The sequence below is a fragment of the Aythya ferina genome, assembly GCF_964211825.1.
Source record: "Aythya ferina genome assembly, chromosome: 8".
In the NCBI taxonomy this organism is placed as follows: domain Eukaryota; kingdom Metazoa; phylum Chordata; class Aves; order Anseriformes; family Anatidae; genus Aythya; species Aythya ferina.
This window is the reverse complement of record NC_140304.1, coordinates 31,388,505-31,415,610: the sequence shown is the minus strand read 5'-3', so window position 1 is coordinate 31,415,610 and position 27,106 is coordinate 31,388,505. Positions and strand designations below refer to the sequence as shown.

The window sequence follows — 27,106 nt, the reverse complement described above, 5'->3', positions numbered from 1 at the left end:
CCTGCAGGGATTTACGTTCCCCACTGCATCCGATGCCCTCCTTCCACTCCTGACCCAAGCTGCTGCTCCCACGCCAGCCAAAGGCAGCTGCAGCCCAGTGCCAGGGGAATTTTGCTGCTGCTTTATCCCTTCACCTACCTGTCTGACAGGTGTGGTGTCACAGTTAGCTAATGCTCTTAAAGTACTGTAAGATCTTCAGACAGAAGATGTCATAAAAGTGCAAACTGTTATTACAAGCTGGCAGAAAGATTGTGATTCCTGTCTCCTGGAGGAACCATTATAAATAATGAGCAAAAAGTCCACCTGTATCAAATGCACTTACAAAACAAACCCTAAATTGCTTTAAAATGTTGGTGGACTCATTAGTCTTGTCAGCTCCTGTTCGTTATTACCTGTTTGAATCCTGGAGCATTTCAAGCCCTCTGCCGTGCGCGGTGCGTGGGTGGTGTGTGAGCCCTTAGTCCTGGCTAATGAGGGGCTCGTGTCTGGTGACGTGAAAAGATTGTATTTGCATTAGAGAATGATGATTTGGCTCTAGGAAAGAAGAGGTGGTTGTGACGGACATTTTCATGGCTCTTTTCCATGCAGGGCCCTGAAACGGTGGCGTGGCGATGAGGAACGGTGGCTGCTCCGTGTGGTGGGGTCTGGACCACTGCTCTGCATGAGCCGCTGGGCTCCTTGAAGTCCTTGTGCAGAGCTCTTGGACTCTGGCTGACAAAGAGCATTCAGAAATTTCTGTGAAAATAGGGTGTTAAAAATGGAAATAGGTTATCAGACTTTTAAGATATTCTTTCTTTATTTATTTTTTCCACTGGGGATGGCAGCTCACTGCCCTGCTGGCTGCCCACTGCTCGAGCCGCGCTGTCACACCTCCAGGGCTGTTGCCAGCGCTCCTACCTAGATTAAAGCCGACACGCTTACCCGCTCTACAATTATGGTTCACTTCTTTGTTGTGCAAACACACCTCCACTTTCCAGCTGAGTGCACCAAGGATCCAACCCAGGGCTGCAGCTCTTTGTGCCGGGGCAGAGCACACGCGGCAGATCCAGCCGGTTGGATTTCTCAGTGTGAGACTGAGGACAGCAACAGTGTGAATTTAAAGAGAAGAAGACTTGTGGGGACACAAGGGCAGCTGTCCTGCTACGACACAGCGTTTGGGAATTTGTGTGAGACGAGGCAAAGCCGATGTGCTGCAGGCTGCCTTTGCTCTCGGGCCTGCCAAGGGGCGGCAGGACGGGGGCGGCGGCCCTGCGTTCTGGCTTGTCCCGAGCCCTCGCTTCTCCTCCCACCTCCTCTCGCTTTGTGCCAAGTCCCCTTTGTTCGATGCCAGCGGTGGGAGAGCTGCTGTTTGTTTAAAATCACCTCCGTTCAAAGGAATGCAGCCTCAAAACCAGCAGAGCCTCAAATCCACGCTTCCGCTGCCGGCACGGGGTCGGCCTGGTTTAATTCGGGCCCTGAGCCCTGCAGAAGGAGTCCTGAGCCTCCCGAGGCTTTGGTGCTGCCCTGCACGTGGACGGGAAGACCCAAACCTCTCCTCCCAGCCTCCAGAGGCCCAGCTGCTGCGCCAGCCTCCCCCAGGCCCGACACCGGGGTCCCCTTTGTCACCCTGCCCTCTTTCCGTCCTTATTGAACCTTTCACACTTAAGGGGCAGCAATGGGACACAGCCAGAGCTACACGTTCATTGCAAGTGGTTTAACCACAACAAGCTTCGGAAAAGGGAGAAGAACAAAAGTTCAAAGTGTCCCCACTGCAACAAGGAGCCTCTCCAGCTGCAGCGCACGGAGGGGTTTTGCTGCAGTTCATAGCCCAGTGTTATAGCACGTGTTTGCCCTTTCAAAAGCATCAACTTGAGAACCTGTCCAGTCAGGCCACTTGTTATCTTAACTCTCCATTAAGAGGAACGAACAAAGTTCACGTTTATCTCACTGTTATTTTAGCTCGCAGCCTGAGCACTTAGCCAGGAAGCATCTCAAGGACTTCAGGAGCTCCGTTGATGTATGCAGAGCCCAGACATATTTTATCTGATGCTCCAAAGTCTCTCTTCAGTTGCACCAGTGGATAATTTCATTGATGTGCCGGTTTACCGAGAGAACAAAACTGTGTAGGTTTTGTGATATTCTAGTAGTAACTTATTTGACTCTACCAAACATTTTGTTTTCCCATGAAGGGGCTATTTTCCTTCATAATTAACCAGCACATTTACAGCTTCTGCCAGGCTTACCCCCCTCACATACACGTGGAAGAGCTGACCGTGAGAACTCTGCCTGGTAGTTACTTGTTTTCAGCTGACAGCCTGAGCTCTATTGCTGCAAGTATTTTTCTGGGACAAATATATCCAAAACCTGAAATTACATCCTGGCCTCTGGGAAAAGCTCAAAATCTCTTTTTGTCCCTCTGGCTCACCTCGGCTCTCAGCCTGCTTTATAAATTGCACTGCTTTGACAGGTAATAAGAACCTGTGCTATCGCTCGGCTGTTCTCCAAAGGCTGAATTTTGCAATTCTTGCTCAAGCAGCACTATCAGAGGTCAAAGAGAATATTGCCCCATTAAGCACTGATTAAACACTGCCGAGGGACCCCAGCTCCTCTGACTGTTTCCAAGCATCAGCAAAGCAAATATTTCAATCAACTCTTACATGCATGGTGTAGGGTGATAGCGACCATCTGGCAATGTTTACAGCTCCAGCATTTTTTTATAAAGTGAAATTTTGGTGGTGCAAGACTAAAAAGCAATTAATGCATTTCAATGCAAATCATCCCTTAACCCTCTTTAAAAAGGAGATCTGCACCCCCTCTGCTGGGCTGCTTCTGATATGCAAAGATTTACCTAAAAGCAAATGCCAGATGAAGAGACCAGAACTGACTGTGAGTGTCTAGGCAGAGGAGGAGGGAGCTCTGCAACAGAGATAAACTGCTCATTAGTCCTTTTGAGCCAGGCATGGGCAGAGTATTGCTATAAAATTTATGGAAGAGCTTGGTCTGCCAGGCACTAGCAGGAATGCTGTACCTGTATGGATGTGGTTCTTCTGTACACGCACAACTGACAGCAGGAAAGGGGTTCAGGGAAGAGCAGTGGAAATGCTGATGGATTTCTAAAGTAAGACGTACAAGGACAGTTGGGAAATGTTGACTTTGCTTTGTACAAAAAAGTGAAGACAGATCAAAGACTGTAACAATCCTTGTAGGTTACTTTACCGAAGGCAATCACCAATTGGTTTCCATGTCCTCTAAGCACAAAACTAGAAGAAATTAGCTTAATTCACAGCAAGAGGGATTATATTAGCTACTTACAAAAAAAAACACGTGAATATTATGCAATTGAAGGACAGCAGTAGAGAACACAGAGCTTGAGGATCCCATCATGGGTCTGTAAAAGTGAGCGAGCCAGACTCCTGCTGAGGATGACTGATAGACATTTGTACCTGGCCAGGGCCAGGAGAAGGGATTAGAGGACACCTCAAGATCCTTTCTAGGCCCCTTTTTACAGCTCCCAGATTTAACAATAACACACAGTAATTTGCGAGTTCTGCCAGGCTCAGGAAGGCAGAGGAAGAGGTTGTGTGGGACCTCGCGAGCATTTCCAACCCAAGCCAGACCCAGGGGCTGGGGGCATGCTCCTGTGGCCAGGCAGCCCCTAAACCTCTCGTGAGGTCTCGCAGGGGTCTCCCCACCAGGTCTTTCTCAGCATCGTGGCTGCTGTTGAAAATTTAAAATGCGGGGGATAGAACGGGCAGACATACACACTCCCCTCCTAGGGTTGTTGTGGTGATTAACCGGGTCAATGCTCAGGCAATAACACTACAGAAATGCTAATTGGTCTATACACTAATGAATCCATATAGATTTCTGCCTGTGCACATATGCACGTACACACATCCTAGGTACTCAGATTGTAAAAATAAACATTCAGACTGAAGGAAATGCCAGAAGTGAGGCTCTGTGCTAGCTCAGCTCAGCCCTGCTGGAGGCCGCTAATTCATATGACACTTTAATTTATGTTTTCTCCTCAAAATACCATTGACACATTCAGTACCTAGTTTAGTGCTCATCTAATGAGCAGCCATTTAATAATTTATTCTATTCCCATTGTCAATCCACGCAAACAGTGCTGAACTCAACACTTCTTTGGTGTGAGAAGAGAGATTTTCCTTGTGGACTCCCTTGTTGTGCTTGCTATTAGCTTACTGTGTGCTTCCAAACCCACACAGGCCCTTCTGCCAGTCCCCTTCAGACCCGTACCATTTCCATCTCCCCCAAAAACCCATCTGGTTCCAACCTGTGCCCGTATCCCTCCCCTGCCTGCAGAGGCTCATCTCTGTGTGCCCCACACAAACCCCATCCAGGCAGTCGCTCTCCACTCCCATCTAAGAAAAAGAACCAAATCTGAACTGCGACAACACCAGCAGTCCCTCGAGCATGTGAAAAACCCTTATATTGGACAAAACCCATGGTATGCCGCAGGGAAGTCCTGCCCTGAGAGGAAGACACAGGAGCACAGCAGGGATTTCCCTCATCTGGCTCGACCCCATCCATGTGCAGGATGCGAACCGCTCGGGTCACCGGGTGCCACCGGGGCCGGACAGGGCTCGCTGCTGCTGCCACCCCAGCACAAACCCCGCAGTGACTTGCTAGTGCCTCATTACTGACTTTGCTCCAGATTATGTAAGCCACAGCACTTCATTTAAAGAGAAACTGTCAACGTAATGGTGAATAAATTTGTAAGCTCCAGCTTCTTTGTCATTATTTTTGCTCTTTGGCTGTATTTTACATTTCGGTTCAGACAATGGGAACCTTTGAAGTCAGCCTCAGTCCCAGACTCACTGGGCTGAAATAGCTGGGTTTTAAACACTGTGAGGAGGAAGGTTATTATTTTATATTTTTTTCTCTTTGCTATAAAATATAGCTCCTGATCACTGGCTTTGTTTCACACATATTTGAAATGCAGCCAATGGACAACTGGTGAATTAAATAATCTATGTCTGCTGAGTGCGATGGTGGTTTTAGCTGCCAAATTTGAAGAAAGGAGAAATGAAAAATAACTGTGTTGCATTACTTGGTGGTGTGATGTGGTGCCCATGATCCCAGAATACACAAATATCCCCATGTAAGAAAGCTGCATGGTCGGTAACGGCAGCAGCGATGCTTCCCTTTCAGTGGAGGTCAAGAATAAATGGTCGTTGTGTTTGTGCCTAAGCACAGTGCTTCAAGTGTATTTAGAGTATTTATACTTTATTCTAGGCTTTTTTTTTTCTGCCACAGTCTCATGTTTTGATGCAATAACCATTTGGGTGTCCTTTTCCAGTCACCACACGCTCAGCCTTCCCATGTGGGCCCACAAGAGAGGCTGCAAGGGCCGGGCACGGAGCTGGATACGCACTGTGGGGATGTGCAGGAACCAGAGAAGCTGTGGGGCTGAGGGCATGCCTGGTCTGAGCTCCACTACTCATAGGGAAGGAGATTCACCTGACCATGGCCTAAGCATGGCCATCAGCCTCGTGGCCATCAGCCTCGTGGCCATCAACCTCCCAGCCATCAGCCTCCTGGCCTCCAGCTCATGTGAAGCAGCCCGGGCACCACGCTGGGCTTTGTTAGAGCCTTTCTTTCCCGTGTTAACACGGTTATTATCTATTTGAGTACATATACAGCAATTATAGTCAAGCTAAAATGGTTTTCCTTCTAAAGTGTGCTAAGAGCAATTACTCTGTGCATCTACAAAGAGCTTTGATGCTATTATTTGCTCCCTTAGTGGGACGCAGATCTTGTATTTTAATCCGGTTCTCTGGTGTAGAACATAATGATGGAAATATCTGGGAGGCACATAAAGATCACACAGCATCGCAACTCGTTCTAAATATTTACAGCACATTTTAGAAAACGTCTTTGTTAGTAAGAATAAATAAAGTTATTTTGTTTACTTGGATAAGAAACCGTGGTTTGCTGACAGATGTGCAGCTGAAGTGTATTTCTGCTTCATAGAAGTTATTATGTGCAAGAAAATAAAACTAGATGATGAATTGCAACTGTCATTGATGATGACAAAAATAATTGAGATCACATTTTGGGTTGGGTGCATCTGCAAAAAAGATGGGGAAAATAAATACAGTGAAGTGCCCTCAGATGTTTTCCTACGCAGAGGCACCGGGGCTGAGCCAGCCCGCCAGGCAGGATACAACCCAGCTGATGTGCGGGGTCGGCGTAAGGATCAATGGGACTTCCTTATTGGAAACACAGTTTCCCCACAAGAAGGGAATAATAGCAATCTGCAACCCGTGATCACAGCTATCAACAGTGAGACAATGCCTGTAGGATCAAACCAAACAACTTCCCCCGTATTTAGATTTAACGATGCAGATACTCTGTTGGTGTACAATAGCATCGCTTTGTAAACACTAACGGCGCTCAGCTAACGTACCTAGCTAAGGATACAGCCCACAGCCCACAGCCCACAGCTGGTGACATGTTCCTACGGGAGAGGGATGCCATGTGGGCTGACAAAAGGCCCATGAGACAGCGCCCACAAAGCAAGCTGAGAGCCAGGACCCCACCAGGCTGCAGCTCAGCCGGGTGCAGGGCTGCCCTGGGCCTCCCGGCAAGCATCACTCAGAATTTAGAGACTGGAGAAAGGGAGAAAAATAGAAATTCATCATGGATAGATGCTGAAATCTACGCTGAAGTGCAGCCAGCTTCCCCACCAAGAGGGCAGTGGAGGTGGTGAGCAAGGTGAGGCGCAAAGCGGCAGCTGGAAACCTTGGGAGCTTTGTTTTGCAAGGGTCGAGCACAAGAGCTGCGGAGCTGGAGAAGCTGCTGCTGCACAGAGCCTGCATTTTCCTATGTGCCTTTGCTGTCTGCTCTATTCCTGGGCCAGCCTTGCCAGATCTAGGGTTAGATATGTCACAAAGTTATGGTTGGTGTATATAAACCATATGTAAGTGTATGTACGTGTGCGCATGCACACTATGTACAAGCATAGATGTCTATAATATCACATTTTGCATTAATACAAACCCAGTGCCTTACATTACCAGACGTATATGCATGCCTATATAACTCAATTTTCATCATTTAGAAACCCTACCTTTTGCTCCAGCAACTGCTTCTGCATACGTTTGGTAAATACATAACTAGAAGAAATAATAGGGTTGGCTCTGGCTCCGACCATTACAAACAAATCCTCGCCAGGAGCTAAAGCCCGACGGCAGGTTTCAGAGCAGAGCAGGAGGCACGTTGTCCAGCAGACTTCTACTTCAGAAGGGCAGGCCAAAATTCGAGGGCAATTTTAACATTACCCTACTGCACGTGCACTGCCCAACCTGCTCAGAACATGCCAACCAGCGCCGCTGTGCTAGCCAGCTGTGCAAACCTCCGCTCCTTATTTCTTCCAGATGCTCCCCTTGTGCAGAGCCCGTCTTTGAACCATTAAACCTCCAGCTCGGGCCACGGCTGCGGGCTGAACCCCTCCCTTTGGTGTTCAATTCCCCGCCGACATATATTATGTGAGCTCCGAGGGGCCGGCGCTCTTCTGGCCATAGGCAGCGTCCTCAGCACAGCAGCGGGATGAAAGGGCTGATGAAGGCAAAGGGCAGGAGACGGGGCAACTGGAAAGAGCGGGCCGGCATACGGGAAAAGTTAAGCTTTCATTCATCACCACGGCAGCCTGCTGACAACAGCTGTATTTCTGACTCGTGTTCGGCTTTTGCCTTCGCAGGAACAGCCATAGCCGAGCGGCTGCCTTTGGAAACAGCGTTAACAGATGGACGCAGCCTGCACCAGCCCCAGCTGCAAAAGCTGCCAGAGCAGCAGCAAAGGGAGGGGTGAGGAATGGACCGGGCAGGGCTGCAGGTGGGATGCTGAACCGCGTTACTGTTCACAGCGAGGGATTCCTACTGGATTCAGGCACTGAAAATGATGCCCCAAGTCCCGTGTAATCAATATTGTGAATGAATCCCTTGCCTGTCTGGGGTGCGGTGGGCAGAGGAGCTGCCTGAAGGAGCAGAAGGAAGATGCAGGACTCAGGTCTGCAGGGAACACTGCTCCCTCTGCTCAGTCATCCTTTCCCAATACCTTTGTGCTTGGAGGGAAGAGTTCCCCCAGACTCCCAGTGAATATTATTACCCAGTCCGTACACATTGCCATTGAGTTAATTCAGCTGCATCTCTCGTGTGCGTTTAACAAGACACTTACTAGCACACTCACTTTTGGGAATTACTGCACAACGTCACCACAAAATGCTCACGCTGCTCCCAGCCCCATCCCACGAAGCGGGAGGCTTCATGTGCTAAAAGAGCCCGGGGGTGCTTTGGGAGGGGGCTCGGGGTCTGCTGTGCCTTCACAGGGCGCCTGCGAGCACAGCGGGGTTCACAAAGCTCCGTTCCCAGTCCGTGGTTAATGCGAGACAAACCGAGCCGACTGCCTGGTTTTTAGATGGTCGCTTCCCTCAGGTGTTTTGTCTTGAAATGAGCAGAGAGCCCTGGCCTGCAGTTCACTGGGCTTCTCCAAACCAGCTTCAGTGTCTGGGAAGCATCTTCCTGTGGAAGAATCAAAAGATGAGAGAAGAATATTCCTAAGCCCGGTTGCATTCCACTGGGGATTATAAATAATACAGATGTTTTGCTATCTTTGGGCTCACAAAGAAGTCATTGATAAAACCAATAGCTTATCTGGCTGTGACTGAGTACACTCTATCTCTCAGGATTTTCCTATGACTGTTCAGAAATAACCTTTAAGATTTCAGGCTGTGTTTATCTGACCCAGAAAAATCACGGTATATGAGGGACTTGGTGATCTTGTTTTTGGGAAGGGCGCAGACCCTCTGGCCATTTTGCACCGGGCTGCACGAGGTTTATCTGTAAACACACACCGATGCCGGACTGCCCCTTTTTCTTCCCAGACTTAACAACCCCTCAGGGGCTGTGGGTGGTTTATGCAGACTGACTAAATCTGACTCGTCACGTCAATGGGATCAGGAAGCTGGCAGCAGCTGCTAGAGGGAACACGTAGCTGCTGCCCTACGCCCCCCGTGCCCCTTCTGCCCCAGACACGCAGCAACGGGCTGGGCAGGACCACAGCGTGGCTGGGCCTTTGGGGTTTTGTGTCTGGGGCTGCAGGACTGCTGCTTGCCTTCGGTCAAACCTCCAGACGAACTCTTCTGCCCCCCAAATCCCTGCACATCTCCCTTGTTAGCTCTTTGGCTGCTGCACCCTGGCTGCAAGCAGCCGCACGCCCCGGCAGCAGGCTGGCAGCCGCTTGGCTTCTCGCGAAGCATCCACACGGGATCTTCCCTGACTTGCCACGTGCAGGCTCCATGCTCATATTCTCTTTGCTTGCAATGAACAGAGTCTGGTGCAGAGCCTGCATGAATATCCAGCGGGTCTCACTGCAAAGGAAGCCTCTTATGTCAGCCTGAGGTCAAGGCAGAGCTGTTTCCTTCTGCGTAGTTCCCAGGGCTTTTAATTTTCCCTCTAACTGAAAAAATCTTTCATTTTTTTTCTTCTTTTCTTTATTTTTTTCCTCTTCTTGTGAAAATTATGAAAAGAAGCCCATAAGCCTCACTGTCAGCCTGTGCATTTTTTTTCCCTAATGACCAACGTAGTGAGTGCATTTCCAGCTTTGATATTCCTGGCTGTTTGCATTCTTGCAACCTCAAAAATCAGCTTCTTGCCCTCTTGGGCACGTGCACTCCGCCAGCTCTTGCAGGCTGTAATTATAGCGGTAGGAAGAGGTGGTGGGGAAGCTGGTTAATGTCAAGGTCTGCTGGAGGGGAGAGTGAAGAACTGAAGCTATCCTCCTACATTAAAGGCTACGGGGTTTTATTCAGAGCTCAAGCCAAGATCCTGCCTGAGCTTCAAAAAATGAACACACCACCTTAACATAATCCAATTTTGAGATGATTCCCCTGACATCTATGCCGGATAGGGAACAGATCCCAATTTGCCTTCAAGCAATTTGTGCCTTTAGCAAGCCAGAGGTGCCAGCTGTGCTTGGCTGCAGGGATCCCCCTATGTGGCCACTGCCTGCACACCCACACTGCTGCTCACACTACAACCAGATCCTGCTGGCAGAGGATATTGTGAGCAACAAACAGCTCTTGCTGCCCTGCTCCATACCTGTTGCTACTTCCCAGCCCATAGCCCAAAGAAAAGTCCATTTTCCCTGCCTGGGATGCGTACGCAGCGTATTCTGCTAGAGATGTTCCCAATAAGAGGACGCAGGGATTTCATTTCCAAATCTCAGCAGAATTAAACACGTAACTGCTGGTTACCGGCTGATCGAATAGAGAAACATGATGTAAGGAAGGGAAGCAACGCTGCTGACAGCGAAGGGTTGGTGAAGGTTGGGAAGACAACTCCCAGGGGACAAGGCTTACTGTATTTCAGAGTGCAACTGATAGATTTAATATATGATTATTACAAATTAACCATAAATTGAAACCCAGACAGTTTCCTGTTCACGGAGGTGGAGATGGAATATTAAGTACTTCATGCAATTATGAGGAATTGTTTCCATTTGGCATAAATCATTCTTCGGTCTCCATTATCTGCCCATAAAAAGCACAAGTGTCTTGGCTTCTCCATATAAATAACTTCCTTTAAAATTACTCTTGCAGGGTCTGTGAGTGATGGGGTAATCCTGTTATGAGATTTTAATGCCAAATTACATATTCAGACTGGAATGATGCTATTTAAACTACTTTACAGATGAAGAAAGAACATAATCATAGTTTTTCATTTCACACGCATTTTCCCCTGTTAGTGCCTAATATCATTTACATAGACAAGGCTGTCGGTAACAGACAATGCCATCAGTAATCCACGTGTAGTGCTTGAGCTTCTGTGATATCAGAAATGTTCCTCAGATATACGGGATTATGCTTTGTTATCCCTGCACATATGGAGCGTGATCCGAAGCAGTAAATGGGGTGTGAGATACGCCACTACCCAGGTGACCAGCTACAAAAACACAGCCAGTTTGTTACACTCCAGCAAACTGTTGCTATAATCAACAGCAATATTTCTTCTCTCTCAGCCTATAAAAGCAGACTTCAGGGTAAAGGTACACGGTGAAGCTGTGCTGTGCAGGAAAATACACGGGTGTTCAGAAAAAGGAAAGCAGTGATTTCTGATAAGAGGGATATTCCTTAGAGTGGTGTATTTCTGTACTAAGGAGCAAAGAAAATGGTGTCACGTCCAAGCAGTAGAAGAGATTTGCCCTCTCCACAGGTTGGAGCACACAGTTAGAGCTGGAGCAGCACTCCTGGTTTGGGCCAGCCCTAATTCACCCCTCCAGCTGCTGCAGGACACCAGGACAAGAGGCAGAGCCACGTTGGGGTCACTTGTTCCCCTGGGACACTCAGCTTCCTCGGGCATTGCAATATGGTTTGTGTTCAGGCCAAACTTTCTGATGGAGCCACGCCAATCTGCTGACAAAATGTGAATTATTCGTGAAGAGTACCCAGACCACATATGCAGTAGGCATGCAATTACAGCTGGTATCAGCTGGGATACCGCTGGCGTCTGGTTAAGATGGTTAAGAAATACAGAAGCAAACCTGTATTCATTAGTCACCCTTAATTGTCTGATTTTGGAAAGAGAGAGCATTAAAAAATAAAAATTGAGATCAAGTTTTGCAATGAATGCTCAGCTTTAATATAATTATTTCTGCTGTTAGAGCTGTGCCATTTGTGTATTTTAAGAGGGATGTGCACAGTAGCCCTGAAGGACTTTCTTTACGAAGTGTTTTCTCTCTGTATTTCTTTCAGATTGCCTTTCATTTTTCTGTCATACTTAGACATTCAGGAAATACAATGAATGAGAGAGAGAAACTCATAATAGTAATAATAAAGATAAGGCAGCAGCTTTTGGTTAAATGATACGAACAGTAAGATAAAACTGATTGACCTGAGTGACTATTATGGCACGACATAATGTGCCTTTACTGTAGCTGCTGGCAAATTGTTTTTGCCCTACTTGAATATTCATTAAAAGCAGCTTTGATTCACAAATGATAGAAAATCTTCTGGGGCTGGTTTGTTCTACAAATAGATGCAACTAATAATACAGCCTACTAACAAACACATTAACCTTTACCTATCAGAATGGTAATTATCCGATTTTAAAGACCTAAAATTAAAAAACAAAACAAATAAAAAACCACAAATGACCAGGAGATGTCTACACAGATATCTCTTATAGAAAATGTTATATGGACTTCGCTGTAAGTAGCTTCATAAATAATTGAAATAACTAGTTTGAACTTATTTCTAAGTAGCTTCAGACAGGGCAACATGAAGGGTGGTTTCTCAGCCCCCTGCATTTCCGTGTATTTTGCTGAGTGACAGTACAAAGATCACATCTCTGTTTTCACAGTAGATTATAAATAGCTTAACCAAACCAGAAGTGCTTTCAGATCTACAAATGAAAGGTGTATTTAGATAAATCTGCAGGATCTTTGAAATGACAGGCGATAGACCATGACAAAGGATTTCCTTTTCAAGGCTTCGGGTCCCAAACAGATGGAAACCAGTGGAAATTCTTGTGATTGCTCTGCAAGTTTCTGTTTCAGGAGAGAGGAGGAGAAATAATGCTGGCAACATGCGGTTCTCATCAAAAGGCTCAGGAGGCCATGGCAAACCTGATCTAAATATTTAGATGTTAAACACAGACCTCAGCAAGGCACAGAGGATGCTTCGGGTTTACATCACCAGCTCTGCAGATCCGATCCCAATTTCTGCTGATGCAAGTTTCTGGTTTCCAAAATGATACCGTATTCTGCAAAGGTGGCTTGGGTGCTTAGAAGCTGCTGTTTTTAATGCTTTTTGTACTTTGACAATTTTAAATATTAAGAATTGCTCTCGTGGGTCAGTACTTTGGGGCTTGAGGTTTATGAACGTGCCAACCGGTTCTGGTGTGTCCTAACCAGGGAAGATCGGGCTTGCCTGAACCTTGAGCACATTTTCCAGGAAAGCTCAGACCCAGCAGGCACGGGAAGTGGGGCCAAGAGGCATTTCCAGCCTGGTACGGGGAGAGCTCTCTTCTCTGCTAAAAACAGGAATTTCCCTTCCGTTCTCCCAGAAATATGCGAGCAGCAAAACATGTGGCACGACTCGGCTCGTGAATCACCGCGGCGGTGAATTGTTTTAGCAGGGGCAGATGCACTCGGTGGCGTTTGGCTATGAATAGATGGGCTTCAGAGGTGTGTCCCGCAGCCGCTCTGCACCGAGCAGGCCGGATAATAACTTGTTTGTCTTCCCTGCTGCACTCCTCACAAGCTCTTACCAAAGCAGCAGGCAACAAAAAGGGGAATATTTCTGGTAGCTGCGCTGCCGGCTTTATTCTGTGCTCTGCGCTGCAGGGACAGAAGGAAATGTAAACTGGGAAAACTGACCTGGAAGGCAGCTCGTCCGCTCAGCTCCTCTGACAATCAGTTTTTCACATAGTGGTTCCAAAACTTCTTTCTCTTTATCGCCTCTAACTGAACCGTAGATATATCAGTTTAACAGATTTTTAAAATATCACGTTCATTAGCCTTAATATCAGACTATTGTGTCAGTGAGATTTCACAATGCATCAGAAAAGTGAGCGTATTTTCAAGTCACTGCAACCATTTCAAGGCAAAGGAGCAAAAGCAACATGCCCTGCTGTCCTTTAAACGCACCAGAGAGGTGCAGGAAGCACGTGAAGCAAAGCAAAGCAACCAAAATCAGCATATTAAAAATTCATCCTAACAAGCCTATCTTCATTACTGAAAGGATTAAAGCAGTGGAATGAAATAAAATGTGACATCATGTTCTTTAAAATGTTAACAAATTGCTGCATGTTATTAAAAGTTGATTGTGAGATGTTTTTGCTTGCAAGAGCTGGATCAGCAGCCTGATAGGGCAGCATCCTCTAGCCTTTGCACACTAACTTGGTCACCTAAAATGGCTCTGATCCACGCAGATTTCTACACTGAAGGTAGAGTAAAATCTAGACCACAGGCTTCCCTTTTCTGGATAAGATTTTCTCTTGCGTGATTTAAATTAACGTGACATATAGGTGATAAGATGGAAAGTCACCTTACTGTATCCCCAGGGCTGGCCTTTTTACATTTACATGTATGGAGAACAAGGGAGGGACCAAAAAAACCACCAAACCAAACCAAATATTAAGATGTCAGTAAAATGTAGATGAGTTCAGCCTTTTATTTTCAAGCTGATGATGAGGGAGTCACATTGGAGGAAAGGGTAAAACAGAACACAGCAAAACGTCCTCTCTTCCCTTCCCTGTGTTGTAAGCCAGGCAGACGGAAGATGACTCCGGAAAGCCAAAGTCTCCTCTTCATGGCCAAATTGCTTTCTGTTCAGGAAGGGAGAGGTTGTTGATGAAGATCTGGGATAATTCCCAAATACACTCAAGTCTGTAGGATGCTTCTTAAGAAAACACTGACCAGGTAGTGGGGGCCATAAGCAATTAGATTGATGAGAGGAGCTGCAGAAGAACCCAGGGTGCAAGCTGACTTGTGCTGTAGCTGGGCCAGGACAGCACGGTGCAGTTCTGGGCCTCACAGCTCTGCTTTTGGGTCTCCAGCCCTCTTCTTGCTGCCACACGGCAAGGATGTGAGGGTGACTGAAGCCCCCCTCCATTTCCAGCTTGCAGTGCACATCTGGGTGCAATCTGGCTCTCCTTTAACTCCACCGGACTTCAGCTGCCGATTTCAAAAACAAGTCTGTGCTTTGTCATCTACTTCTGGGCACAGGAAGATGTTCTGTTCCTCTTGAGAGGAGAACAGGGGTGCGTCCTTCAACAGAGAGCCTGCTCTGGCACCGCTCCACCCGGCTAATGCACACACATCCATTTGCACCAATTAGGATCCAGTTACTGCAATGCCATCCGCCAGTGAGTTTCAAAAATAGCATGCCATTAGGTAGAGTCTAGGTTTGCATGCATCGGTATCATTGCACAGAAAAGGAGCCCGAGAGGTTTAAATATTTAATTGCCCCCCCCCTCCCTTTTTATTTTAGTCTTATACAGGAAGGGAAAAGTTACCGTGAGACTGAGGTTGTCTTCTTTAAGAAATGCAGCTCTCATGGTACATCAAAAACACGTACATCAACTCATTTTTAAAGCCTCATTTCTGCAGATAAAATGATGGAAAAGGAGAAAGAGTTTGGAGAACATTTCATAACTGTCACCAAGGCAAAACAACGATGTTTATGTACAGATAACAGTGCTGCGCTTCTCATCCACAGCTGCTGAGGAGCCCGGAGATGTCAAAGTGATGATCACCTCCTGTGCTTGGGGAAAAAGCTGCACAGAGAAGCAAGGCACCTTGCACGGCGCTCCTGGCCCCCAGCAGAACCAGGAGAGGAGCTTTCATCTTCCCAGCCCCACGCTTTCCCCTCTGAGCCTTTTCTTTACATAGAAGAGAATAATTTTTCCATTTTCTCCAGACACGCTACTCCCTGAGATGGAGGCCGTGCTGAATGTTGTCAGCAGGCTTTACGTCAGGAGCTCTGGGATCTGTGTGATCTGTGATTGCTTCGTGGAGCTTTTGCCTCCAGAACTGGCCCGTGGGCAGAGCAGAAGCAGCGTAGGGTGAAAAAAAGATGCACAGCCCGCAGGGATGGTGCTGATTTGCAGCTTTCAGCCCCCTTGGACCTGAATGGTTTTGTGCAGGATGCTGCTACTCCACCTATCTGTATTTTTCTGCTAACTGGAGCCTGGCAGCCCCTCACCTCCATAACTGGCAGTGGTCTGTATTTGCCAAATTTAATGCAGATTTGCTAACAATTGGGGTTAAGCTTGAATGGGTTTTCTCAGCAAGTAAATTACTTATATTTGAACTTTCCTTCACTTTTCTTTCCACTGCAGGCAAAAACATTGCAAGATCATTCACATTTTAAATGTTTTCCAACTGTGCGTGTGAGGCTTTGTCATGCACAATGATCCCCTTGCTGTTAGCACCCAGCAACAGCTCTACTCACAGCTCTTTTTTGACTGCCAGTGGTGTACTCCGTAGAGAAAGGGGAAACAGCTGCCAAATTGGTCTCCACTCTTAATTTACCCAGCATCATTCTTGTTTTATATTTAGAGCCGCAGCCTGGAAGCTATTAACCTCCAAGTTCTGTTACACAATAATTCAAATGATCTTTTGGGTTTTGCTCAGATACAACTTGGGGTGTCAGAAGCAGCATGGCTGATGGAGGCTGCAGTCTGTTCCTGTAGGTAGGATTTAGGAAATGGTATCCACCTCTTCCAGGGACTGTGAGTAAGTTAATTCACCTCTTATGACTTAGCTGCAGAGACAGTGTATTTCCTAGTAAAGCATGTGATGTTTTTCTTTGCAATTTCCATTGTCACTGGAAATTGCAGCTTTCACTTCCGTTTGGGACTTGTGAGAATTAATGAAGTTTTACTTCAAATCAATTTAGGATGGTGGGCGAGGACAAAAACATGCTGGATTCAGCGCAGCACGAAGAATACCTGCCCCAAGGAGATGCTTTTGCTTGTCTTTGCTCCTGCATTTTCTCTTTTATTTCACTAATCAATCACCAATGGCCATTATGTCAGCTCAGCCTCTTCTGGCATACATACCCCGGTATAATTATCGGCATGAATGGGTGATTGGCTGAGGAGGGGATCTGGGTGTTGTCTCTGGAGCCTGGCCTTTCTTTCCCATTGTATGTGCCTTCCTCCCTTGCCGACAGCTGATCAGACAGTGGTGTGGAATGTGCTATTTAATTTCTCTGCAATGAATCCACCAGCTCTGCCCTGTCATTGCAATTAGTCATACCCTCTCGGTGCATTATAATCCTCACATATCACATCTCACCAAGTCGTTCCTATAGTGTTAGGAACAAAGCTCACTCACAAAAAAAAAATCACAAAAAGAGAAGCATCCAGAGGAAGTTGCTGCCGGGTGCTGTGGTTGGTGAGAATCTCCACAAACAGCAATTTGATCTAACACTAACCTAGGATTAGGGATTAAGAATGTGCTGGTGCCTTTTGTGAATGCAGATCTGTGCCTCGTGAGGAAAGGTGAAAACCTTCCTCTGCCTGCTCTGAGCTGGGCACAAGGTCTGAGCTGTCAACAGGTAGAAACAGTGCCCAGCTGCAAGAGAGGCTCCTGCACCGCGTCTCAGTCAGAGCAAACACAAATTAATTTCACATTGCTGTATATCCAGCTATGCCATACCATGCAGACTCGATCCACATTGCATAACCCTAAATTGAAGGCAAGAGCAGTCAAAGTCAAGGCTGACCTCAACACACAGAACCTAGCAGTTTCCTTCTCCAAAGGCTGCAGCAATAGGTATGCTCAGGGGCACTTGCTGCCCCTTGTACTTCCAGGACTGTTTAATTCTTCAGATCTTAGCAACACACTGAATGCTACTAGACTATTTAATCTGTGTTTGCACTAAACTTTAATACCTACTCATCTGACCACTGAAAGTGGGAAAATTGGCATCTGTTAGCTGTGGGAATGTAGATTATGGTTCATCACAGAGTTTTAGCCCAGAAAATGACAAGGGTAATACTTATCACAAACCACCACACGCAGTAATGACAGGCAGCTGTTGCAGTAATAAGAGAGCAATCAATAATTCATTTGATATTCCTTGTGCAATTAATCATGATAAATTAACGTGGCTTTAATGTGGCACTAACAAGCATTTCCTGGGCTCTCCGATGTAATTTAACAATTAATGTGCCATCATTTTAAATTGCAGCTGTCCTTGCTCTGCAGACACACGGAAATCATCAGAGCCACAATATCCAACAGAGACGGGATAATAGTTGGAAAGCTTTCAAAGAGTTGGGTTCTGGGAGGCTCATGTGCCCAGCTACGAGCATTTTGGTTTTGTCCCCCACCCTCCCCCAAAACTATTTAGGATTATTTCTGCCTTCAGGGCGGAACAACATTGCTTGTACCCAAGGAAGTCCGATCATGTATTTGCTGATACTATTTTTTCATTAACTACAAGAAGTGTATGTGTTCAGGTTATTTAAACCACTCAGATACATTGAGGGAGCAGTATTAGTTACATCCAAGGGATTATTAAATACAGACAAAAGCTAGATAGAGCAATTCTGAATTTGTTCTTAATTCACCCACTGAAAGGCTCCATTTTTTTTCATTTACACCAAGCTCCACAGAGAAAAGCTTTTTAGCCCTCTCTGTGTTTAGAACTGCTAAACTGGCCAGATTAAAAGATCCAGAGCCATCTCTTGCAGAAGTGAAACACCTGCGGAAGGTATTGGGGCTAAAAAACAAATTCAGGATGGCCGAATGGGTCATTACTAGGATGCTGTTATCATGAGAATGGGGGATGCTATTCTCAGGAAAACGAAATTAAACAGTGTCTGCCTCCCCACTCAGACCCTAAAACATGGGGCTTCTGTAGAGCATCCCAGAAGTATCCTCTGGCTACCTCAGGGCCACGCTAAAAGTCTCCAAAATCCCTGACTGAACACTGAAGAAAAGCAGCATGCAAGGGCTGACTTGTGCCCTTATTGTTGCTACTCAGAGCAGCCGGGAGAGAGGGGCAAGATAGGGCTGATGATGCTGGCAGTAACTCCCCACAGGCTGGGCTTCACTTTACAGCAAATCTTGCAACATCTAGGGCTATTCGCACCAACAATCAACACGATGGGGAACCTGGCCACAAGACTTTAGTTTCTTATTTTCTATTAAAAAATAAATAATACAAAAAATAGGCAGCCTAGTTTTAGCATAAAGCACTTTGCCTTTGGGCATCAATCTCATTAAGAATTAGTTCACACCTCTTTCTTATGCTTAGAGTCAAATGAAAGATGTATTTGATTTAGCTGCTTCGCAAACAACTCATAAACTTCTGCCATTCTTTCCCCTCCTTTTCAAGTGCTATCTTTTTGTCCTTGGATGCTCTAAATTATTAACATATTTTACAGTGTGCTCAAGATAAAAGAGATCTTTCAACTTTCATTCTCTCACCCCTTGGTTGAGCCAGTCACGTTGTTTCTCAATGGATACCTTTGATCAACCTGCTTGTTGGATGTTAAACCGCAGGACACCCCTGGTGAGAAAAGAAACCGGAGGAAGCCTTTCAGCAATCCCTTGCCGTCAGAATTTTCTGCTGATCTAGGGCAGCACTTTGAAGTCACCCCAGCTTACGGCTAGGCTCTGAGAGAGGTCACCCTTAATGTAAAGAAAAGCATAATTATAAAAGGAGCACGTGATTGTTATAAACATCTTACAAAACTAGAGTACATGTAGCCATGTGTGTCACTTTGCCTATCAGTGGAAGTTGCTAGCAGGGGTAATAAATCGTTTATTGACTTGACCCCCAGGCTGATGTCACTATGAACAAGGCCCTCTGTACTTCACTAACCCTTTCTGACCTATTTTTCAGCCTGTCCTTAACATGAAATGTCATTGTGATACAGCTGCACAGAGCAAGTAATATCTTCTGTATGTAAGCCTGCAGCTATTCACAGGATTATTTAGGGAATGCTATTCAGAGCGAGGATAGCACAGCGCTGGAAAGCACAGCAGCCAGGAGACAAAGCACCTTCAGCTCTGTGTGTGTCTCTTCCCAGCACTGTGATCTCTATCACAGCCTGACGACAGCACACCATCTTTGCTATATTTCTGTGTTAATTTGCAGACATGCACTTGATGCTGTGCAACAACAGGGCCAGAAACCCCTGCAGAAATAAGACGGATTCCTACTGTCCCACCGGTGTGCCCTTCGTTGTGGCGGCCAGGAGAATCACAGAATCACAGAATTTCTAGGTTGGAAGAGACCTCAAGATCATCGAGTCCAACCTCTCACCTAACACTAACAAGTCCTCCACTAAACCATATCCCTAAGCTCTACATCTAAACGTCTTTTAAAGACTTCCAGGGATGGTGACTCCACCACTTCCCTGGGCAGCCTGTTCCAATGCTTCACAACCCTTTCGGTAAAGAAGTTCTTCCTAACATCCAACCTAAAACTCCCCTGGTGCAACTTAAGCCCATTCCCCCTCGTCCTGTCACCAGGCACGTGGGAGAACAGGCCAACCCCCACCTCACTACAGCCTCCTTTAAGGTACCTGTAGAGAGCGATAAGGTCGCCCCTGAGCCTCCTGGCTGAACAAGCCCAGCTCCCTCAGCCGCTCCTCGTAGGACTTGTTCTCCAGGCCCCTCACCAGCTTCGTCGCCCTTCTCTGGACTTGCTTGAGCACCTCGATGTCCTTCTTGTAGCGAGGGGCCCAAAACTGAACACAGTACTCGAGGTGCAGCCTCACCAGAGCCGAGTACAGGGGGACGATCACTTCCCTAGCCCTGCTGGCCACACTGCTTCTTATACAAGGCAGGATGCCATTGTATAAGCACACTGCTGGCTCATATTCAGCCGACTATCCACCATCACTCCCAGGTCCTTCTCCGCCAGGCAGCTCTCCAACCACTTCTCTCCCAGCCTGTAGCTCTGCTTGGGGTTATTGTGCCCCAGGTGCAGGACCCGGCACTTGGCCTTGTTGAACTTCATGCAATTAAACAAGAAGTGTGTGTGTCCCTCAGAGGTGCTTCACAGCGCTCACCAGCACCCTGTCCAGTGCCCAGTCCTTCAAGCATGGTGCTTTCTGAAGGCTGTGAGACATGGGGACATTTATGGCATCTAGGGGATGGCACCAAGGCACCCTAACTTCTACCAGCGCCCTGCAGGCAAGCAGGGAAGCTGGGAGCTCCCGGAGAAAGCAGCGTGCACACAGCAAAACGACACTGATGCACATGGAGCCGACTCCTTTGGCACTGTGTTTTGAAGGGATTTATTCCCCTGTGTTAAGCCGCTTTGTCTCCCCACGAAAGGCCGGGGAGCGCCGAGGCCCTGAGGCCGGCCTAGGCCCGGCGCGGCGCTGCGGTGCCACCCAGCGGAGCGGGGCCGCAGCGGCGGGGCCGGGGCCGCCCGGGATCCACCGGTACCCCAAAACAGATCCCCGGGGATCTGTGGATCGATTAGTTTTACTTCGTGCGTGTGATAAACGGCGAGCGAACAGCCTCTGCTCCCTTAGGGGAACCGCCGCCTCAGCTCGCAGCAGACGCGCGCAGGTTGCAGAGGCAAAGGTCACAGATAAGAGCCCATAAAGAAGTGTGAAATTTAAAGGGCTGCAGTTCAGCGTCCCATTACCCTGCAGGCAGGAAAGTCTGGAGCTGGATGTTCATCAGAAAAGCTGTGAGGCATTTGTAGCTGCAGATAATTCTCCACACATGGTCAATGGGATTAAGTGATATCATCCGCACCCACAGGCTGCAGTACAAGCTACAGCTTCAGTCAGATACAGCTTGAATTCCCAGCTGTGAACAGTTTCTAGAAAGGCACCAAATATACAGCTCTGTGCCCTTCCATGCCTTCAGATGCCTATATGACAGAGCTAATGCCTATCTAGACCTATTGCATGTTCAGTGCCTGCTATCGTGAATGCCATTTTCAGGTCAAGAATGATTATTTTTCCAGATGTACAGATATAGGTCTCTACAGGATGCAGCTTTGTCCCTTGTCTTAGCAAACCTTGTTACCTTGTTTAGTTATTTTCCTTGCTCAAACTAAGCAGATATCACAAATCAGAGCCTTTGATGCACACAAGGTATCATAATGCCTAATATTGCAAGGCCAGTGGGAGAATTTTCTTAGAAAAGTGAGTCTGTTGATAAGCTCCAAGGGTCCTGCTTAGCTAGAGAAATACCCCAATCTTTTCAGAGCATGAAAAGCATGCTGTGAACATTCGAGCACATCAAAGAAAAAACTCTGTACCTTTACTGCCCTCTCAGACAGGAGAGGTCAAATGAGAAAGAAGTCTTAGGAAGGTGAAATGACTTGATCATGGTCACATCGTAGCAGCACAGCTGTGGAGAGATGACAGGTTATCTATTCTTCAGTCCTGTGCTCTCTTCTTAAATACTGCAGTGCCTACAGGCATGGCTGTATATAGGTATAATACAGTTTTCAATGTTTTTATTCTTTCAACACCATCCTCATGGTCATAAAAATCCCAAGATGCCTGTTACTGAGAAGAAATGTCATGTGTGTTACACACACAGAGACCTGGCCGTGGAATGGGGTTGTTTTGTGATAGCCGCCATGCTTGCCTGCTGTGTCAGCTTGGGAACAGGTTTCAGAGGTCTGACATTCATATCTTTTTATCTCTAGGTATTCTGCGAAGAAGTATTTTTGAAGTTTAATTACACAACCAAAATTTCTAATGGATTCCTACACCATAGTACTCTCGTCTGTCATCATTATGCTCCAGTCCTAAGGTTTATTTTTTCCCTGGGACAAAGTGTACAAGTATTAAAACACACACCTCTCAATAGGCAGTGTACAGACATGTGAAGAAGCCAGTGCCTTGAAGACTGTAAAAACATTTCTTTTGTAATCTCAGAGATCTTCTGTGAATGTGATCCTGTGGACTTTGTAACTGCATGGCTTTGTAAACGCAAGGCTCTGGCTTACTTAATGAGTGTACCAGGCTGCCTCTTGAAACCTGAGCCTGGATCCAAGCTGTAGGAATCTCTACTGTCCTGTCTACCTACATGTCATTTGCCCTTTCTATAGGTCTAAACACAGCTGTGTTGATTACTTAGTGATGGCTACAGCTGATAAGCCAGGCAGAGATAAGAGATGAGTACAGTTCTTTCAGAAAAACAATAGGCCACATTCACACATGTCATATACAGTACAAAGATCAACAGAACACAAGATATAATTTAACGCTGGAGTGCAAAAATTATTGTTTTTTCAGTTTCTGAATACAAACATAGTCTGATTCTGAAACAAGCAACGGCAGATATTTTGTTCTGTGCATTCAGAACTAGATGTTTCTTCACAAGATTGCCTACATCTTGTCACTGCTGTAGTACCAGCAGAGGTTACAATACCTAAAGACACCAAGCTATTTAGGTAATAAGATTCAAATAATTACAGCGACAAACCACCAAGGACTAGAGGAGGGCATAAATCCCAAAAAAATGCCAGGCCTGCATGCACAGAACAGATCCTTGTTCCATTCCTGCTCAATCTCTAACCAAAGCACCATGCTGGAAAACAAATAAACAAACTAAACAAGCAGTGAACTGAAGATTTGCCTGGTAGGAATTGTAAAAAAAAAATATCCTGAGATATTTAAATAATAAAGGACTTATCTGTACATGCAGCCTCTCTGATTTAATCACTTAATTTTTTATTAGACAGAGAGTTAGTCCAAGCTACTAGATTATCCTGTTCCTTCTCCCATCGTTCTTCTTGCTTGTCATGACCTTCATCAGCTGTTTGTCTTTCTGACAGGAGGTGAGGCGCATCTATGGTTTGAAACAAGAAAGATTAATAATGACTGAAGGAAATGAAGGGCAGCAGGATGAGTAGAAAGGATGCTTCTAAAGCAAGCCAAAACATATTTTTTATTTTAAATGCAGACCCGGATTTGTCATAATACATGAAATGCATCTGCTGGAAATACACAGGGAACAAGCAGATTCACATGCACTATAAATAGAGAAGTATTTGTATAACAAGTTGCAGAATAATGTAATAAACTACATTTTTTCATCTGTCTGACAGTTCTGAAATCTGACCACTAATCCATTTAAACTCAAACTTCATTTGTTCTTCCGAACTATTTTGGACAACTGCTTTTCAACCTGTCAAAAATAAAGTTTCTTTCTATCTGAGGCTCTGACTATGACAATGTTCTGTTCTGAATGAGTGAAATATCCTTTCTACTGCTCCCAGCATTATCAATATTAACGATTCTGTCAGCAGGATTCCTATTTGCTCTTTTATGGCTCTAGGACTCTGCTGTGTTAACAGTATTATAATTTGTTTTTGTCAGTTAAGTAAGCCCATATGCCTCTAATACAAACAAGGAACAGATTTATTGAGAAAATGGTGCTATTTTTAAACATTTTTTCTGACTAATTTGCAGCCAGTTAGTGATGTCATCTACTTTGAATGCTAAAAAATCACAATGCTCCAAACCACTAAACTCTTGCTTTGTATACTATTCTGAAAAATAAAAAAGGAGCTCAGCAAACGTATTTTTCACACGCCAAACATGTGGTAAAATGCTTCAGGTTGCGAAGAATGGCCTACATTCCCATGAAGTACATGTAAGGATTTTCCTTCTGAGGTACTGACAAAAACATCGGTTTCAATGTGTCACCTATTTTCTTTCCAAGCCCAGGCCTGGTAATGAAAACAGTTAGGCTTATAAGGGAAAAAGCAATTATAGGACAGTGTAATCAAGCTGCAGAGTTCACTGCTCAGTCATGTGTTCTCAATAAACAGCTTCCCCTGCCTGCTGTACTGTCAGCCCCAAGTCCTGCCCCTCTCTTACTGAGCATGGAGGGTTCAAGCTGCACTGACTGCGGTGCAGGATTTTAGCTAAAGACAGGAGGGTGCTGGTTGGGCTCAGCAGTGCTGAACTCCAGAGTCTCAAGTCCAGCAGCTGTGCCCCAGCTCTGCTGTGGGGTGTGAGGAGTAGAGATGGGGCCAGGCTCCTCTGCTTAGCACCACAGACATCCCATGTACCTGCCAACTGCTTGGCTTGGGCAGAAAAGCCTCTTTTTTGCCTCTTACTGTGTACAAGCTCAAGTTCTCTTCTAGGTCTAACTATTGATAAGAAAATCTGCTTCCAATATTCTCTCTCTCTCTCTTTTAATTTCCAATTTAGAGATTGAGGCATCCGAAACAAACAAATTTAGTGCAGTACTACTCAGGCCTCTGATGATCTGATATCTTAGCCATCTGAGTAAGCATTATTGTTGAAAAATATATGGGGTCAACACAAATTATATCAAAAATCCTATGCAGACTGTCAGCAGACAATGATACATTTTGGAGAGCCATTAACATTGCTCCCATAAAGTAATAAATATTTAAAACCAATGTGCAACAGCTGTACTTCAACAGCACCTCTTCCTAACTGCTTTACATCTGTTCTTTTTTCTCTCTTGGAAAATGAAAAAAACATCATAAATAAAACCTTATGCTAATAAAAGCATCTAACCCACCTCCTGACTTTAGATATGTAGAACACAATTCTTCTTTCATTTGTATTACTTCTATTTTGGTAAATCTTCTACAGATTTTAGTTAAGTCGATCCTGATTTCCTTTGGTTAGTAGGGAAAAACTCAACCTATGAACTGTGGTAAAAATATGATCTATTGTTTGGCTTATGGCAGGCTTCTAGTCAATCCTTACTGAAGAAAAGTTCATCTATTGCTCACTTTTACACTCCTCAATAGGTAAAAAAATAAATAAATAAAGTAAAATTACCTGTGACCATTACTAATATGCTGGGGATCTTCGTGTGTATTTATATTGACTTTGATTTTCTTCCATAAAGTTTTGTTCTGTCCATAATTTCCAACATGATTTTTATCCCTTGATGGAAGCACAGTTAAATCCACAAATGACAACATTAAAGTACTTCATTCAAGACTCCCGGTATCATTAAATTACAATGAAGTTGTGGCAGATTCACAATGGGGAAAGAAAGAGTGGAAAATGTCATGCATATTTGTAGGAAAGATTAATTTATGCGGTACAGACTCTACCTGATGATGGGTGGTTTGCTGGCTCTATTTTGCTCATTCCAAGCACTCCTCTAGCTGTTTGTTTCCTTCACTTTCTGATGAGTTGAGAGATGATAGCATTACATCTGTGAGCAAAAATACATCTTGATGGGTAAAATCAATTTAGTATACACTTGCTTAAGACAATTTTATATAAAAGGTGCTTCAAAGCAGTGCTTACAAAATGCACTTGGAGGCAGAGCTGAGTGGGAGTTGTCTGAAGGAATGTGTCAGATTTTCGGATCACTCTTTGTTCGTGAACCAAACTTGAGGGGACATGCACGTGCACTTGTTTTGACCAGGATGTCACTCCTGTTGACATCTCTGTATCTTGATGAGGCTAAACTCAGAAAAACTTCCTTCCTCTTCTGTGCTCGGCTTTATCCCCTCTCTTTGGTCTTGGAGATCAAAGTTCATGCTCGAGTCAAAGCAGAGAATTAGGCTATCACATCCCATATCCTGGGCCAGCAATGCAGCACAAACACAGGTCTCTTACTCTGATCTCCTCCTAAGAACATTTTTTAAATGAGAAACCTCTGGAAGATGCAAAAGCCACCTGACCGAGCAGCTGTAGCAAATAAAGGGCTGAAAATGACACAGGCCTTAGAGGCTTTATCCTGTGAAGTGCTGAGAACTTTGACCCAGCCCCAGAGCAGCACTAATTGCACAGCAAACTCTGCAAGTACTGTGAAGGCACTGTGACGTTAAGAGGTTAGAGACAATTACCTAGTTGTCCAGTTTGAAGATAATTATTTGATAAGAACTTTGCTGAATCATGAATTGTTGAACGCCTTTCAGGACCGAGTCTTAAAAAAATATGAAATAGACTGAAATGACTTACATTCTGTGAAAGAAGAGAAATGTAAAAGGGTACCAAGAAAAAACACTAGGAAATGTAACCTATTATAAAAAATCAAAGGTGATACAAACATTTGTACATGCAGCTTTGTTTCTGTCACTTGAAATGGTTCTTGGACTTGCCACGTCCACCCCAGTTTTAGCAAACAAAACAATCTCTTTTTCTGTTTTAAATCTGACAAACAAAAACCACAAGTCTGAAAGGCAGTGGTGTACTAGGGATGAAACAGAACAAAAGAGGGATTGAATACAAATCTTAAAAATTGCTCATGCCTCCACTTTCACTCCTTTGAGAAAAATATTACTCTTTAGTTTGACTTCTCAACACTTCTCCCATGCTGGGTCAAAATATAACTGGGATTGGTAGAGAGAACTGTTGTAAAGAAAAAAATCAGAGAATAATATCCTTTAAAACACAGGCCAGACCAGTATCTTGTCTAATACCTGTCACTCTGCCTTGGCTATTAGAGGTTATTTATTATGTTCACACTTCCTGGAACATTCATGAATTATTTGTAGCGAGGGGAGACGGTTCCTAAACACACTGCTGTTAATCAGATGTTTTATTTCTCTCTCTCATGAAAACCAACCCCAGCAGTCACCCAAACAGAGCATCTGCTTGCATCTTGTGGCGTTCTCTTTCCAGCCACGAGATGGCAAACTAGCTTTTAGCATGCA

At 45.4% G+C, this 27,106-nt stretch overlaps 2 long non-coding RNA genes across 2 annotated transcripts; both read right to left on the bottom strand.

Moving 5' to 3' along the window:
- Positions 1-14,249: 14,249 nt before the first annotated feature.
- On the bottom strand, positions 14,250-19,345 carry LOC311440780. The gene is made up of 3 exons (XR_014695577.1): positions 18,949-19,345; positions 15,021-15,108; positions 14,250-14,810 (listed from the first exon to the last, which is right to left on the bottom strand). It is a non-coding gene; the product is annotated as an uncharacterized lncRNA (long non-coding RNA).
- Positions 19,346-23,143: 3,798 nt separating this feature from the next.
- On the bottom strand, positions 23,144-27,106 carry LOC311440604. The gene is made up of 3 exons (XR_014695482.1): positions 25,752-27,106; positions 25,272-25,656; positions 23,144-23,295 (listed from the first exon to the last, which is right to left on the bottom strand). It is a non-coding gene; the product is annotated as an uncharacterized lncRNA (long non-coding RNA).